Here is a 9,984-nt window from a genome sequence, read left to right as displayed (position 1 = left end):
CATTAAAAAACAAAAAATGGTGTGTGCGAACAGAGATCTTCGGAGAGGATGGACATAAATTGTAGAAATATTTCGTAGGGACACATCTGGGTGCATTCTTCTTAACCTTTGGCAGGGGGAGTTCAGGGCCCAGGGCCTGGAGGCTTTTGATCACCCCACAAAAATGTTTGAGAACTTAGCCAAAAAGCACCGGCTTCAAAATAAGCAAAGAAGACAGCACAGTAGAAATTAATGAAAATGTCACACGAAAAATCACAAAAATCTCTTGAAACTTATTTGTACCCAAACAATAGTTCTTAGTATGTGATGTGGGTCCTAAAATTTTTTTTTTTGTTTTAAGTGCTTATTTATGTATTTACTTTACTTTATTTTTAATGTTTATTTTTGAAAGAGAGAGACCGAGTGCAAGCAGGGGAGGGAGAGATAGGGAGACACAGAATCTGAAGCAGGCTCCAGGCTCCAAGGTGTCAGCACAGAGCCCGAGGCGGGGCTTGAACTCACAAACTGTGCGATCGTGACCTGAGCCGAAGTCAGAGGCTTAACCAACTGAGCCACCCAGGTGCCCCTTGGGGGTACTTTTTATTTTATTTTATTTTATTTTATTTTATTTTTAAGTTGTTTAATGTTTTATTCATTTTCTGAGAGAGAGAGAGAGAGAGAGAGAGAGCAGGGAAGGGGCAGAGAGAGAGAGAGGGAGACACAGAATCCGAAGCAGGCTCCACAGCCCGGAGCCTGATGTGGGGCTCGAACTCACAAACCACGAGATCATGACCTGAGCTGTAGTCAGACATTTTAACTGACTGAGCCACCCAGCTGCCCCTTGGGGGTACTTTTTAATATGTTGATGTGATGTGGGGTCAGTCTGGCACCTACAAGGCTCTTAGGAAATGATCCTGTGCACCAGGGACTGAGGTTGCTCGGCAAAGGGAGCTGTGCTGGGGTAATCAAGGAGGGCTTCCCAGTGGAGGGGATATTTGGGTCAAACCTTAAACAGTAAGGTCTGAACAGAGGAAAAGGTGGCCTAGTGGTAACTGAAGAAAAAAGAGATATATGAATAAAAGTTCAGGGAGAGGAAAGCATATGGACAATTGGGGAGAAGTGTAAGATATTTGGAATGAATGCAAGATATTTTGGACTTAGGGTATGGAGAACAGGGGAGGGGCCAGCGTGACCCTAGAAAGGTTGGCAGGGGCTCGATCCCGAGGACAATGAATCATGGAGAAGCTTTAAAAAGGAGGAAGTGTTAGACTTTTCTTTTTTGGTTAGACTTTTCTTTTCTTTCTTTCTTTCTTTTTTTTTTTTTGAAGTTCATGCTCAAAACATGATGGAAGATGCTTGCCGGGCTAGGAAGGAGGGAGGTGCTGGAAGAGACTGGACACAGGGAAGCCAGTTAGGAGGCTGAGATGTGAATCCTGGTGAAAGATGGTGGGACCTGGCCTGGGACAGGGTCAGAGGGGAGAGAGGAGGAGAGATTTGAGAACCAGTCAGGCAGTGGCTGGAGTGAAAAGACTGGAAGGCGGCTGGGAATATCCAACCCAGCGCAGTTCCCTGGGTGCTCACCGCGGGCCCCAGACGTTCTGTGACGTATCTTCTGGATGAACCTTCGTCATCTCCCTCATGCAGACGGAGACGGGAGGCAGGCTTCGCTGAACTGAAGTCTGCGTCCCTTGAACCTTCAACTAACCAGAACCCTCTACGCCCTGCACTTAAAACCAATGTGGGAAAACATATAAATGATATACTTCCGTTGTAGACAAATTAGAAAATACAGGGACACAAAGTCAAGGAAGTAAACCTCCTAATCCCTTTGTCCTAATCCCTTTTTCCAGGTTTTTATCTCTAAGCATGTGCATCGAATGTGTGTGTCTGAGCAGGGAAGTGCTTGGCTCTAGGCGGAGAACCGGGTAGATGTTTGGGGTGCATCTGAGTACATGCATGCCTGGATGTTGGGTTTCATCGACTCTGCGGTCAGCCAACCGTTCTAGATTGTCGCTTTTGCTCATTCGATCTATCAGGAGCTGCGAGAGACGGTCCAAGTCTCCTCTTCCCAAAGCACTTCGGTTCTCCTCGAATCTCTTATGGTTTCTGCTTTGTGGATGTTGATGCTATTATTTGGTGCATCGATATTTATATTTAAAAGTATCTTTTTTAAAATTATTTATTTATTTATTTTTTCAACGTTTATTTATTTTTGGGACAGAGAGAGACAGAGCATGAACGGGCGAGGGGCAGAGAGAGAGGGAGACACAGAATCGGAAACAGGCTCCAGGCTCTGAGCCATCAGCCCAGAGCCTGATGCGGGGCTCGAACTCACGGACCGTGAGGTCGTGACCTGGCTGAAGTCGGACGCTTAACCGACTGCGCCACCCAGGCGCCCCTAAAAATATCTTTATAACGGCACCTGAGTGGCCCAGTGGGCTGAATGTCCGACTTCGGCTCAGGTCAAGATCTCAGTGGGCTGAATGTCCGACTTCGGCTCAGGTCAAGATCTCATGGTTCGTGAGTTCCAGCCCCACGTCAGGGTCCGGGCCATGGAGCCTGCTTTAGATGCTCTGTCCCCCTCTCTCTCTGCCCCTCCTCTGCTCACTCTCTCTCTCTCTTTCTCACAAAAATAAATAGACATTAAAAAATATCTTTATAATGTTTAGCCTTCTAAAGTCCATATTCCCATCACTTTTAATGCCCTTGGCCTAACTTTAACCTTGTTGTATCATAAGGTTGCAAGCCCTGACTGTGTTTGCTTGGTGTCTCTTTACCATCAGCAAACAAATATACAGTGTAGATAGTATTATTATTATTATTATTATTAGTGGTAGTAGGATCCATGCCCAATGTGGGGCTCAAACTTACAACCCCAAGATGAAGAGTCATACGTTCTACTGACTGAGTCAGCCAGGAGCCCCTACCGTGTAGATGCTTAACTCCAGAGGCCAACAGAACAGAGCTAGAATCCGGATTTTGGCACTCGCTGGGTGTGAGGCCTTGGGCAAGTCCCTTAATGTTTCAAATCTCCACTGTGGGTGAAGAGGCTGATAACCACTTGACAGAGTTGTTGGTGACTGAGAGAGAGAGAGTGTTGCGTGACGAACGAAGGATGGCTCTGAGTGGGCGCCCACGTCCGCAGGGGAAGACGAGGCCTTCTCAGCAGTCCCTTAGAGGGTTTGTTGGGGGAGAGCACGTTCATGTGCAGAAATGATAACTGTGCCCGTTGGGGCATCCACTTCTTCATAAGTGGCCGGGACGGGGGCTTCTGGAGCTCGGAGGACAGAGGCAGGAAGCCCAGCGGTCTTACAGGAAGGGAGCGGGGCGGGGTGCGGAGAAGTTGGGACCGACAGCATGGGGAGGACAGGGCTAGCTGGAGAGGAGCTGGGGCCACAGTATTTCCGGCAGGAGGCAGTCCTGATGTGAAGAGCGTGTGCAAACCTGTGGCTGCGGTGGTCCGCGTGGATGCCGGGTTTGTGGGGAGAGTGGGGCTGGGGAGTCTGCAGGTCCGGCTTCCGGAAGGAACGTTAGGTCCAAGAGCCCAAGCCCTAAAGGGGAGCCACGAGGGATTTCAGTTCGGGGGCTGTGGGACACACTTCAGAGCATTGCCAGGCTCACCCTGGACGGGGTTGGGGGCCAAGGCCAAAGATGGGAAAGCGGGGTTCTGGCTGGGGTGCCAGGGATGAAGGGTCCCGCCAATGTGACATCAGGATGGAAACAAGTTGGTGATCCATTGGTCTGTGTAGGTGGCGGGGTGAGGGGTTGTCAGGCAAAGTGGGGATGGGAGGGGTGACTCTGTCACCGAAATGAGGGAATCCAAGAGTAGCGCCCCTGCAAGTGAGGTCTACAGACTGGTACCTTAGAAATTCCTGGAACAATCTGACATAGGTATGATTTCGGGGTGGGGGGGGGGAGGGATGACATTTTACGAATTCATTTTTTTAAACCTACTTTTTTAATGTTTATTTTTATCTTTCGAGGGAAAGAGAGAGAGAGCAAGCATGCGAGGGGCAGAGAGAGAAGCGGGACAGAGGATCCAGGCTCTGCGCTGACAGCAGGGAGCTGGAGGCAGGGCTCGAACTCACGAACCGTGAGATCCTGACCTGAGCTGAAGTCAGACGCCCAATCTACTGAGCCACCCAGGCGCCCCAGTGATTCATTTTTATTGCAATCGACGAAAGTATTGGTCCACAAAGCATTGGGTTTCGAGAAAAAAAAAAGTTTGTCCTTCCCCTCCAGTGAGCTGGAGACGTGTGGTCCAAATGGGCAGCTGGTGTCCAGGGAGGGTAGTGAGCCGGTCAGAGAAGGCAGGGAGCGGGGGGTGGGGGTGGCTGTGCATACACCCAAGGGACCTTGGGATCAGAGTCAGAGGGTCAGTGTCATCAGCTGACCACAGCTGCCGATCCCATAGTGAGGTCCGTCTTCTTCCAGCCATACTTCTTTGGTCATTCATTCAACAGCCATTTATTTATACAACACAGGACAGGTGCCAGAGCACATTTCAATACGGAGGAGAGGGAGCCAGATCTGTCCTTGTCCAGTTGGAGCTGATACCTTCTTACTCCGGTCCTAAATGGGGGGGGGGGGGGGTCAACTCAACTCTAAACCCAAGGGGGGGGGACGCAGGCCGAATTGGGAATCACTGTTGGGATTCCTTGGGGGCAGCCTCTCCTGTCTTCTAGGTGTTCTGGGAAGCCGCAGGCTCACAACAATCTGGAAGGACCTGGATCTTTTGTTTTTTAAGATTTTCTTTTCTTTTTTTTATTTTTAAAGTTGGCTTAAAGTAATCTCTTCGCCCAACACGGGGCTCGGACGTACGACCCCAAGACCAAGAGTGGCACGTTCTTCTGACGGAGGCAGCCAAGCGCCCCATTTTACTTTTGGGGGGGGCGCCTGAGTGGCTCAGTTGGTTAAGTGTCCGACTCTTTTTTTTTTTTTTTCCAACGTTTATTTATTTTTTTTGGGGACAGAGAGAGACAGAGCATGAACGGGGGAGGGGCAGAGAGAGAGGGAGACACAGAATCGGAAACAGGCTCCAGGCTCTGAGCCATCAGCCCAGAGCCCGACGCGGGGCTCGAACTCACGGACCGCGAGATCGTGACCTGGCTGAAGTCGGACGCTTAACTGACTGCGCCACCCAGGCGCCCCAAGTGTCCGACTCTTAGTTTCGGCTCAGGTCATGATCTCAAGGTTTCGGGGGGGTCGAGCCCCACATCGGGCTCTGCACTGACGGTGTGGAGCCTGCTTGGGATTCTCTCCCTCTCCCTCTTCCCCTCCCCTACCTGCGCTTTCTCAAAAATAAATAAACGTTAAAAGACTGGTTTTATTTTTAAGTAATCTCTACACCCAGGATGGGGTGCGGACTTACAACCCTGAGATCAAGAGGTGCCTGCCCTACTGACTGAGCCAGCCAGGTGCCCCTGGAGAGAACTGGGTTTGACTAGTTATAAGTGCTCTATTTCTCAGTGAATAAAAGCAAGAGGTCCAAAGAGGGCAAGGGGTGCGTCTGAGGTCACCAGACCAGGGTCAAGTCCAAGAGTGGAACTTGACCCTGATTCCTGACTTGAGGTCGCGCATCCAGTGCGGGGCACCCGGGAGCCCTCGAGGAGCTATGGGAGCACTCAGACGGTGGGGGCCACGTCTCTGGCACCCTCGGCCCCTTCCTCAGCGGGTCTCCTGACAGCAGGACGGCGGCTGTGAGGGGGGCACCTCCTGAGAGGGCAGTGGGTGGGGGAAGGGAGCAGTCTCAGTGACAAGGGAGAGAGGCTGGCAGGCCTCTGTCCTTGCGGTGCCTGGCGTGGGCCCCTCGCGGCAATGCTGAGTAAGGGATAGTGAATAGATGAATGTCTACGTGAAGGAGCAAGGGAACTAAAAGCAGTTTAGCCGCGGCCGATTTCCATCCCAAATGGCCAGCAGGATTTGAATTCCACACGGAGCGTGGTCTGTGTATTCCCCGCTGCCCTTTGGGACCCTGCCCACCTTTCCCCGTCGTCTTCCCACCTGTAACTCCTCTGCCCCTTTTCAGTGAAGCCATTTGTATTTTACGTACCTTCTCTTCCTCACGCGCCTCTTGGACCAAGGCAGAGAGAACACCCAGGGGAACCTAGGGAGGGTTATTATTCCTGTTGCCGTTATAAGATGCGTTTCCCCCTCTGGAATTGGGAGAGAGGGCCTGGCAGGAGAAATCTGGTTATAGATGCCAGGGGTGATCAGGACCTCCGATCAGGTGACCCCAGCCCCGGGGAGACGGCAGAGCATGCTGGTTAAGAGCACAGGGTCTGGGGGGCGCCTGGGTGGCGCAGTCGGTTGAGCGTCCGACTTCAGCCAGGTCACGATCTCGCTGTCCGTGAGTTCGAGCCCCGCGTCGGGCTCTGGGCTGATGGCTCAGAGCCTGGAGCCTGTTTCCGATTCTGTGTCTCCCTCTCTCTCTGCCCCTCCCCCGTTCATGCTCTGTTTCTCTCTGTCCCAAAAATAAATAAAAACGTTGAAAAAAAAATTAAAAAAAAAAAAAAAAGAGCACAGGGTCTGGAATAACCTTGAGCGTGCTTAAGTCTCTCCACATCTCAGTTTCCCCATCTGGAAAGTGGGCAGAATTATAGCACCACTTCTGGGGATGATTGGGACCTATGAAAAGCACTCAGAACAGTGCCTGGTATGCGTTAAACATTCCTTTTTTTCTTTTTTTAGTTTTTTTTTTTACATGTATTTATTTTTGAGAGACAGGGAGAGACAGAGCACACGTCGGGGAGGGGCAGAGAGAGAAGGAGACACAGAATCCGAGGCAGGCTCCAGGCTCTGAGCTGTCAGCACAAGGGCCCGACACAGGGCTTGAACTCACAAACCACGAGATCGTGACCTGAGCCGAAGTCGGACGTTTCACCAGCTGAGCCACCCAGGTGCCCCACATTAAACATTCCTTTAACATGGGAATGCAAGCTGGTGCAGCCACTGTGGAAAAGAGTATGGAGGTTCCCCAAACAACTAAAAATGAAACTACCCTACGACCCAGCAATTGCACTACTAGGCATTTATCCGCGGGATACAGGGGGGCTGTTTCGAAGAGACACATGCACCCCCATGTTTATAGCAGCACTATCGACAATAGCCAAAGTATGGAAAGAGCCCAAATGTCCATCGATGGATGAATGGATAAAGAAGAGGTGGCATATCTAGACAATGGAGTATTACTCGGCAATCAAAAAGAATGAAATCTTGCTGTTTGCAACTACGTGGATGGAACGGGAGGGTATTATGCAAAGTGAAATTAGTCAGAGAAAGACAAAAATCCTATGACTTCACTCCTATGAGGACATTAGGAGACAAAACAGATGCACATAAGGGAAGGGAAACAAAAATAATATAAAAACAGGGGAGACGAAACAGAAGAGACTCCTAAATACGGAGAACAAACTGAGGGTTCCTGGAGGGGTCGTGGGAGGGGGGAGGGGCTCCATGGGGAAGGGCACTAAGGAATCTGCTCCTGAAAATCATTGTTGCCCTAGATGCTAACTAATTTGGATGTAAATCCAAAAAAATAAAAAATAAAACAAGTAAAAAAAAAAAAAAAACCATTCCTTTAACAAACATTTATGAACACCTACCTGGGGCCCCTAGACTACAACACTGACTTATATAACAAAAATACAAATTCCGGTTGAGGGAAACAAACCAAACCCGAAGTAAGTTAATTTTATATGGTATGATATGGGGTGGGAAGGAGGTTGAGCAGGGAAGAGGGTGTCTAGAGTAGAGAGAAGCATGGCTCACAGGGTTTTTTGGTTTTGTTTTTACATTTTTTTTTTAATGTTTACTTATTTTTGAGAGAGACAGAGTGTGAGTGGGGTAAGGGCAGAGAGAGAGGGGGGCACAGAATCTGGAGCAGGCTCCAGGCTCCATGCTGTCAGAACAGAGCCCGAGGCGGGGCTCGAACTCACGAACCTCGAGATCACAACCTGAGCCGAAATCAAGAATCAGATGCCTAACCGACTGAGCCACCCAGGCGCCCCATGGCTCGCAGTTTCAAGCGCGGTGATTAAGGCAGGCCTCGCTAAGAAGGCGGCATGGGGTGAAGGTTGCTCAGGTAATTAAGCGTGTGGGTACCTGGGAAAGAACATTCCAGACAGAGGGAGCAGCCACGGCACATAGGCCCTAAGTTGGGACAGAAGCAGTCACCCCAAAACATCCCTCCTGCCCCTTGGTTGTCTCTCCCTGTGCCCCCCCCCCCCGCTCCTGCCGCCTTCCCCAGACCGCCATGGATCTGCCTTCAGTCACTATAGATTCAGTCACATTTTCTAGAATTGTCGCTAGATGGAATCCTACAGTAGAGAGTCTTTTTTGGTTTGTCTTCTTTCGTTCACAATAGTTGTTTTGAGATTCATCCATGTTCACGTGTGTATCGACAGTGTATCCTTCTTCCTACCAAAGAATATTCCGTTGGACGGATCGACCACGATTTGCTTATCCGTTCACCTGTTGATGGACAGGTGGGCTCTTTCCGGACTTTGACGATTCTACACAAAGCGGCCGTGAGCATTTGTGCGCCTGCCGTTGTGCGGACGGGTGCTTTCATTTGAGCAGGTCGATGCTTAAGGTGCGAAACGGCTGTGCTGCGCGGTAGGCGTGTGTTTCACTTTTCAAGGAACCATCCGGCTCTTTTCCGAAGGGGTTGTGCCATTTGGCATTCCCACCAGCAGCGCCTGAGACCAGACAGCCCTTGGTAGGGTCAGTTGACATTTCCCTGATGACCGGCCACCATGAGTATCCTTTCACGGCCTTCTTAGCCACCTGCGTATCTTCTTTGGCAAAGTGCCTCTTCAAATGTGTTGCCCATTTAAAAAACTGGATTGTTTTCTTGCTGAGTATGGAGACTTCATGTATTCCGACTACAGTCCTTTATTAAATATACAGCTGGCAGATATTTTCTCCTGGCCTTTGGCTTGTCTTTTCATTCTCTGACTTGTGTCTTTTTTTTTTTTTAAATGTTTATTTATTTATTTTGAGAGAGAGGGTGAGTGAGAGCCCGAGCAGGGGAGGGGCAGAGAGAGGAGAGAAAGAATCCCAAGCAGGCTCCGTGCTGTCAGCACGGGGCCCGATGCGGGTCTCGATCCTACAAACCGTGAGATCATGACCTGGGCAGAAATCATGAGTGGGACTTTTAACTGACTAAGCCACCCAGGCACCCTTACTTGGGTCTTTTGAAGTGCAGATTTTTGCAATTCTCATGAAGTCCTACTTATCAATCTGTTCTTTTATGGGTTGTGCCTTTAATATTGTATCTAGGGAGGGGTGCCTGGGTGGCTCAGTCGGTTAAACGTCCGACTTCTGCTCAGGTCTTGATCTCAAGGTTCATGGCTCCGAACCCCACGTCAGGCTCCGTGCTGACAGCTCAGAGCCTGGAGCCTGCTTCAGATTCTGTGTCTCCTTCTCTCTCTGCCCCTCCCCCGCTCCTGATCAATCTCTCAAAAATGAATAAACATTAAAAAAAATTTTTTTTAAATTGTATCTAGAGAATCCTTGCCTAACTAGGGTCCCCAAGATTTTCTCCTCTATTTACTTCTAGAGGTTTATGCATTTTTAATTGTTAATTTATTTTATTTCATTTTTTTAAGTTTTATTTAGGTAATCTCTACACCCAACGTGAGGCTTGAACTCACGACCCCAGATTGAGAGTTGTATGCTCTTCTGATCGAGCCAGCCGGGGTCCCCTGGAGCTTTTATCGTTTTAGGTTTTACTGTTAGGTCTGTGATCTGTTTTGAGGGTTTGTGTTTTTTTTTTTTTTTTTTTTTTTGGTATATTACATGAGATAAAGGTCACACTGCATTTTGTTTTGTTTTGGTTTAGTTTTCGCTTGCAAGTGGCCATTCAGTTATTTGAGGCCCATTTGTTGGAAAGACTCTCCTTACCCCGTTGACTTGTCTTTTGTACCTTTGTGGAAAATCAGTCGATCACATGTGTGGTGTATTCTTACTTTTTTTGTTTTTTATTTTTTTAATGTTTCTTTT

The sequence above is a fragment of the Herpailurus yagouaroundi genome, unplaced genomic scaffold (assembly GCF_014898765.1).
Source record: "Herpailurus yagouaroundi ecotype Mexico unplaced genomic scaffold, PumYag 182, whole genome shotgun sequence".
Classification (NCBI taxonomy): Eukaryota; Metazoa; Chordata; class Mammalia; order Carnivora; family Felidae; genus Herpailurus; species Herpailurus yagouaroundi.
This window is presented reverse-complemented; position numbering follows the sequence as displayed.